Raw genomic sequence first — 8,240 nt, forward strand, 5'->3', positions numbered from 1 at the left:
CTCCACGCTATAATGCCCCCTCATTGTGGCCCCTCACTATAATACCCACTCATTGCGGTCTCCTCATTATAATACCCCCTCATTGTGCGCCTCCTTACTATAATACCCCCTTATTGTGGCCTCCTCAGTATAATGGCCCCTCATTGTGGCCTCCACACTACAATGCCCCCTCATTGTGGCCCCTCACTATAATGCCCCCTCATTGTGACCCCCACTGCCTCCTGCTGATGACATCACTACATTGCCCTTGCTTGGTTCCAAGAAAACCCAGTGTAGTCTGATCCTCAAGTCATATTGTCTTCCATCTTCCCCTGTTTCTTAGTTATTTTACAAGAAATGGAGGACATATAAAATGAGTATGCAGGATCTACAGGATCAGACTACACAGGGTTTGTTTGTAGTTTGTTACCATGGTGATACATAGATCCGCATAGGAGCTGTAGACACCACACAATGGGAGATTGTTGAGGCCATTTCATTGTCTGAATTAGAGAAATCAGGCACTATAGGGGAAACAATGCATTCTTTTCTAGAGAACTGCAGAATATAGTGAAAAATGAGCCGTTTCACCACTTTTGTTATATAATATGATGTGTTTTGCAGATCCAGTCTATTGCTGTAAGATGGAATCGATAAAATCCCTTGCACGCGCTATTCCGAGTCCTGGGTAATGAATTATAGATGATATTACGTTATCACGCTGTATAGCTGTATACATCCATTTATCACAGGAGGCACAGGGACCCATTCACAGGACTCCATCAATGAGAGAACTTCTGGGGTAGAGATCAATGGAATATGTCTTCCCGAGAAGCTGTCAGGTTTTGCAGTTTATCCTCACAATACATGTACAGCCCTCCGGTATTCGCGCCTTGTCGCCATTGAGAACATATGGGGCTGAATTAATGCATAATACAGAATCGCTTTCCTGCTGATGCTGTAAATCTAGGGGCTAAATATAGATATTCATTGCTCTATGATACATTCTAAACTATATTCTGACATGTCATTTATCATGTACTGATGAACCCGAGATTGAAGCAAGGTGTCCATTTTCTCCAATGCAGAGTTATCATACAGGGGCCCCAAAGTGATAGTACTGATAGACCCCATAGACTATACAGGGGACCCAAAGTGATAGTACTGATAGACCCCATAGACTATACAGGGGCCGCAAAGTGATAGTACTGATAGACCCCATAGACTATACAGGGGCCGCAAAGTGATAGTACTGATAGACCCCATAGACTATACAGGGGCCGCAAAGTGATTGTACTGATAGACCCCATAGACTATACAGGGGCCGCAAAGTGATAGTACTGATAGACCCCATAGACTGTACAGGGGCCCCAAAGTGATAGTACTGATAGACCCCATAGACTATACAGGGGACCCAAAGTGATTGTACTGATAGACCCCATAGACTGTACAGGGGACCCAAAGTGATTGTACTGATAGACCCCATAGACTGTACAGGGGCCCCAAAGTGATAGTACTGATAGATCCCATAGACTGTACAGGGGACCCAAAGTAATAGTACTGATAGACCCCGTAGACTATACAGGGGCCGCAAAGTGATAGTACTGATAGACCCCATAGACTATACAGGGGCCCCAAAGTGATAGTACTGATAGACCCCATAGACTGTACAGGGGCCCCAAAGTGATAGTACTGATAGATCCCATAGACTGTACAGGGGACCCAAAGTAATAGTACTGATAGACCCCATAGACTATACAGGGGCCGCAAAGTGATAGTACTGATAGACCCCATAGACTATACAGGGGCCCCAAAGTAATAGTACTGATAGACCCCATAGACTATACAGGGGCCCCAAAGTGATAGTACTGATAGACCCCATAGACTATACAGGGGCCGCAAAGTGATTGTACTGATAGACCCCATAGACTATACAGGGGCCCCAAAGTAATAGTACTGATAGACCCCATAGACTATACAGGGGCCACAAAGTGATAGTACTGATAGACCCCATAGACTATACAGGGGCCCCAAAGTGATAGTACTGATAGATCCCATAGACTATACAGGAAGTGGATGTGGTCAGGGATCCGCGCTCAGAGGTCATATGAAGAAATGATGGGTTCGAAAACCATTTGGTTAAAACGGATTGTCTTTTTATTGTAGATAAAAACAGTAGGCACAACGCGTTTCGGATTACAGAAATCCTTTTTCAAGTGCGAGAAATCACTGTATAGCAAAACAAACAGAAACAAGAATGTATGTAGAAATAATCAGTTAAAAAAAAAGGTGGGGGGAGGGGTTACCCATATTAAAAAAGGGGCATATTCTAGCATCACGCCCCTTATAAATATTAGAATAGAATAGTCTAAAAAAGGCTTACAAATAGATAAATATTATAGACCAAATTCATATTACAAACCATATATAAGCTACATCATATCCAGTGATGGTTGATAGTGGTTAACAATGAAAATTCAAACCTGTGTAAAGTATACACTAAAATATACATCCTGCTATGACATGGATTTAGAGTGAGATCAGAGTAAATATAAAACCAGTTTGACACAATTTATAACACTTTCCATACTGTGCTAATAATGTAATACAGAAAAGAACAACAAGCAAACATTGCTCCTGAGATAAATCAGCAGAGTGTATACTTAAAGATCAGGAATCCGTTAGAGAGGCAAACAATTTAAACCTGACCATCAGGACAAAGTCCCCAGAAAACAGCAAAGAGATCAGCATAACAATAAGGACAATAGCCCATAACAATAAGGACAATAGCCCATATATTTGTGATGCAAACATAGTTTAGTTAAGGTGCCTATGAATAGTTTCACTGCAGGGGGATTGACACATCCACCAGTGGAATAATATATAAATATAAAACTTCACTTTTATTTCTAGACCATAAAATTGACACACCAAAAAAAAGTGAAAAAAATCGTGCACAATCCACCATATAAAATCAGACAAATGTCTCTAGGGGGAGAGGAGAGGCTACTGCATATATAAGCCCTGCCATTATTTTCTCTCTACCTCCCTAGTAATACATACGATGTGCACCAAAACTCACAGGTTTAAAGTCAGAGCAAGACACACATGCGTGAGCTCAGTGGAATGATCCCCCACCCCTCCGAGGATACTGACCTAATGTCACACCAACGAAGAGGGGAGGTACCACTGGCTGTGTCTAAACTCAGGCTACCCGTGTGTGGGTGCTACACCATTAACTTTGCTGCGACCCTACGCGTTTCCTCTCTATAAAGGAGATTCATCAGGGGTCTATATCTTGGCTCTATAGGTCAGAGCTCAAGCCAAAAACATTAAGGTCTGCGGTAGATGGTCTGACCGCTAGCAGGACCGCCGCACATTTAATCAGCGGTGAATTGCCCTGCTATACTCGCGATATTTAAAGCATATTTCCACACCCTTCCACCGTCATACTAACCAATCATTCTCATTGGTCGGCGGCATCCAATTGGCACCCCGTGCGAAAACCATCCCTCGGAGCTGTGCGTCATACTCCCACTCTCATTGGTTAGCATAAACACACCTCTGCACCAAGTTCGCGCATGCGCGAGAACTTTAAACATTTTTCTACTCGGACGCCGCTGTAGATTGACATCTATGTACTGGGAGAGGTTTCTAGTGATGGAATTTATTCCCGAAATAATCGGCCTCCCAGGTTTTTTTTTTGCGTCTTTATGTAACTTGGGCAAGTGGTAGAAAATTGCCAAGGTAGGATTTTTAACATTGAGAAAGGCAAAAAATTTTGTAGCACCTAGCAGACTCAAACCCCTGATTAATAATGACGGCAACTCAATTTCCATTACACCAGGGAGCTTCAGATGTCAAAATAAACGTTGTAAATGTTGCCTCACAATTGGCCACCAACTTAAATCCATCACTAGCTATACCACACAGGAGCCATTCGACTTACAACTTCATTTGGATTGCTCCTCCGCATGGGTGGTATATGTACTTGAATGCCCATGCGGCCTCCAGTATGTTGGCCGCACCACTAGACCCCTGAGAGAACGCATTAGTAAGCATAGGTATAATGTATTAAACGGTTTAAAAAAACATAGTGTTTCCCGCCACGCCCTTATGTACCACCAAAGGGATTTTTCAAATTTTCGAGTCATCCCTATTGATAGTGTCCCTCCCTCAATCCCAGATCGCCTTAAAGCCCTCAACCGGAGAGAGATGTTTTGGATGTATCGTCTAAACACCCTATATCCTGCAGGGCTAAATATCGCTTCAGAAGACGTTACCAAATGAATATTCGCACATCCACCCATTCTTCATCTTCCTGGTCCCCATTCTCCCCCCCCCCCCATTCCCCATCTGGCCACCTTATCCCTGGCCCTTTTCCCCCTCTCCACTCTTAGTCCTCCTTACACCTCCAAACATGTAAATATCCAATAAAATATTTATAGTTTTTCAGTTTTCCTTTTAATACATATCTTTTTATATATAGGTTCCTATTCAAGGAACGACACATCAAAAATCATCAAAATAATCCACCCTATTTTTACATTTTATCCTTCATATTTTGTGGGTTTTTTTTTTCTCTTATATTTTATATTTTTCATTCCATGCAAATAAGCTTTTACTATACACAGCTTCTACTATGTACCACTTCTGACAATTTGCCCATCCTTTGAATATGTTTATATGTATATGTACAATCCATGGAGTTCCTGTACTCCTAGCTCCCAATCAGAAGTGACAAAAGAATTAAATGTTCCATCCTAGGAACTTGACAATGTCAATTTAGGAGCTTTTTCTTGTCTCCCAATAGACTAAATAATAACCATTGCCGCTCACACGATACAACGGACGGCACTGTGCATATCCCAAGAGATAGATAGATACCAAAGGGGAAGCGCGGGCGCATGCGCAGTACGTGGAGCCGGACGCCGTCAGCTTGGCGCCCGATCTCCACGTGCGGCTTAGTGCGCATGCACGCTCCCAATCCCGAGCGCGCGCTTTCTCCTCTCCTCTATAAACAGTGGAACTTCCCGCGGACGGGCATGCATCTCACCCGACGTGGTCCTGGTAAGGAAACTATTCATAGGCACCTTAACTAAACTATGTTTGCATCACAAATATATGGGCTATTGTCCTTATTGTTATGCTGATCTCTTTGCTGTTTTCTGGGGACTTTGTCCTGATGGTCAGGTTTAAATTGTTTGCCTCCTAACGGATTCCTGATCTTTAAGTATACACTCTGCTGAGTTATCTCAGGAGCAATGTTTGCTTGTTGTTCTTTTCTGTATTACATTATTAGCACACTATGGAAAGTGTTATAAATTGTGTCAAACTGGTTTTATATTTACTCTGATCTCACTCTAAATCCATGTCATAGCAGGATGTATATTTTAGTGTATACTTTACACAGGTTTGAATTTTCATTGTTAACCACTATCAACCATCACTGGATATGATGTAGCTTATATATGGTTTGTAATATGAATTTGGTCTATAATATTTATCTATTTGTAAGCCTTTTTTAGACTATTCTATTCTAATATTTATAAGGGGCGTGATGCTAGAATATGCCCCTTTTTTAATATGGGTAACCCCTCCCCCCACCTTTTTTTTTTTAACTGATTATTTCTACATACATTCTTGTTTCTGTTTGTTTTGCTATACAGTGATTTCTCGCACTTGAAAAAGGATTTCTGTAATCCGAAACGCGTTGTGCCTACTGTTTTTATCTACAATAAAAAGACAATCCGTTTTAACCAAATGGTTTTCGAACCCATCATTTCTTCATATGACCTCTGAGCGCGGATCCCTGACCACATCCACTTCTCGTATTTTCTCCCGGTTTTCCGGTGTCTACCACGGAACCGCTGCCACTCTCACCCGGTCCATCCACCTTGTGTATATAGATTTCAGGTGTTGTGACAGCTTCACAACCCCCACAGGTGAGAGACTATATTGGTCATTTATTTCTGAAACAAAAAAACTTTTCTCTCTCCCTTTATAAGGGCTTATACATTTAGAGCGCTCGGTGTCTCTGTTTTTGTTTTGCATAGACTATACAGGGGCCTCAAAGTGATAGTACTGATAGACCCCATAGACTATACAGGGGCCCCAAAGTGATAGTACTGATAGACCCCATAGACTATAAAGGGGCCGCAAAGTGATAGTACTGATAGACCCCATAGACTATAAAGGGGCCGCAAAGTGATAGTACTGATAGACCTGATAGACTATACAGGGGCCCCAAAGTGATAGTACTGATAGACCCCATAGACTATACAGGGGCCCCAAAGTGGTAGTACTGATAGACCCCATAGACTATACAGGTGCCCCAAAGTGATAGTACTGATAGATCTGATAGACTATACAGGGGCCCCAAAGTGATAGTACTGATAGATCCCATAGACTATACAGGGGCCCCAAAGTGATAGTACTGATAGATCCCATAGACTATACAGGGGCCCCAAAGTGATAGTACTGATAGATCCCATAGACTATACAGGGGCCTCAAAGTGATAGTACTGATAGACCCCATAGACTATACAGGGGCCCCAAAGTGATATTCACACTGGGGGCTCCACCAAATATATTATACAACACACCAACAATAGAAAAGAAAGTCTGAATACATGATATAATTCTGGATATATGCCTTCACCACTAGGGGGAGCTAATAGCTTGTGGATTGATGCACCTTGTATTGAACTCAAGTTCCCCCTAGTGGGAGCTTCTAGGGCAGTGTGGAGCAGTCCTGTGCTGGGAACCCTCTTGCCATGAGTGCCACAGCAGTCCTATGTCCTGCCTATATGGTAGACACTCCACTGCCACCATGTCTGTGCCTCCATTTTGTATTGCACTGACCAAACCATCATCATCATCACCATGCTTGCCAAAATTTGCAGGAATTGACATAAATTTTCAGGAACAATTATGGCTAAATTCTCTCAAAAATGGACTTATATATGCAGATCATCCAAATGTAGGTTTTGCCAACCAGTATGGGGCTGACTTGGGGGTTAGGGCTTAAAGGGATTTTCCAGGGTTTACTTATTGATGACCTATCCTTACCATCCTAACATCTGGGAACCCCTGCAGATCAGCTATTTAAATTGAAATCACCACTTCTACTTCACAGGCCATGTGATACCACGTTCATTGGTTCAGTGGCGTTTCAGTCCCATTCAAGTGGTATAACACAGCCGAGTAACAGAAGTAATGCCGCAGATACAGCTCTTGTACCAGCGGCATTACAGCGCCAAACAATGATGGCGACATAATAATACGGAGCAGTGTGGGAAGGAGTTAAATGAATTACCCTGTTCTCCTTAAACAACTAAAAACAACGCGCCTTATTTCGGGAGTTTATGCCTGGTACGAGCTATTGTGTTACTGAGACATACAATTACGCCTTACAGACGTGTACACACAGCTGCTGTTTATCTCACCACGCGCTATTCTACTCCACATGTCAAGGAAAATAACGGGCAATCCCATAAAAATTTACATCCCTGTCTTTCATTTTGACAGACTGAGTTTTTTCCTATATTATTTCACTTTGGAATGAGCAAAAATGGCAAATTATTCCAGAGAATATCCGTCAGAGACAAGATTACCGCCATACCGTCACCCTGCCCATATTATAATAGTGTTTTACATTTATTCTAATGTCATCCCTAATCCAGCTTCTGGCCGCCATCTTGACTGTATTGTTACTGCACGGTTGATGACAGCAGCTCAGATGACTATAAGTCCTACGAGTCACATTTGCAGATTTAACTGTCACCAAAATCCAGCATATCACCCCAGCCCTGCAGATAGATAGGTTAACGCCACCAGAACCAGCATATCAACCCAGCCCTGCAGATAGATAGGTTAGAGTCACCAGAACCAGCATATCACCCCAGCCATACAGATAGATAGGTTAGGGTCACCAGAACCATCATATCACCCCAGCCCTGCAGATAGATAGGTTAGTGTCAACAGAACCAGCATATCAATCCAACCCTGCAGATAGATAGGTTAGTGTCACCAGAACCAGTATATCACCCCAGCCCTGCATATAGATAGGTTAGTGTCACTAGAACACAGCATATCACCCCAGCCCTGCAGATAGATAGGTTAGAGTCACCAGAACCCAGCATATGAACCCAGCCCTGCAGATAGATAGGTTAGGATCACCAGAACCAGCATATCAACCCAGCCCTGCAGATAGATAGGTTAGGATCACCAGAACCAGCATATCAACCCAGCCCTGCAGA

Source organism: Leptodactylus fuscus, chromosome 1 (assembly GCF_031893055.1).
Source record: "Leptodactylus fuscus isolate aLepFus1 chromosome 1, aLepFus1.hap2, whole genome shotgun sequence".
Taxonomy (NCBI): Eukaryota; Metazoa; Chordata; class Amphibia; order Anura; family Leptodactylidae; genus Leptodactylus; species Leptodactylus fuscus.